Consider the following 238-nt stretch of genomic DNA (forward strand, 5'->3'; position numbering starts at 1 on the left):
TGGTGACAATTTTCAGCTCCTCCTCTAGGTCGCCACATTTACTACATCCCAAGTAGGGGCCGCCAGGTGGGGGAGTGGGGCCGAGGGGCAGGTAAGAGGGGGAAGCAGAAAGAGTGGGCACAGGGAAGGAGGAAAGAAAGAGAGAGAACAAGTTGAGAGAGGAGAAAACTCAGGCAGCGCAGGTGGAGAAGGAGCAGAGCCACTGCGAGCAGAAGCTGCCAGGAGACATCCATTCCTT

The sequence above is a fragment of the Phaethon lepturus genome, unplaced genomic scaffold (genome assembly GCF_000687285.1).
Source record: "Phaethon lepturus isolate BGI_N335 unplaced genomic scaffold, ASM68728v1 scaffold28113, whole genome shotgun sequence".
In the NCBI taxonomy this organism is placed as follows: domain Eukaryota; kingdom Metazoa; phylum Chordata; class Aves; order Phaethontiformes; family Phaethontidae; genus Phaethon; species Phaethon lepturus.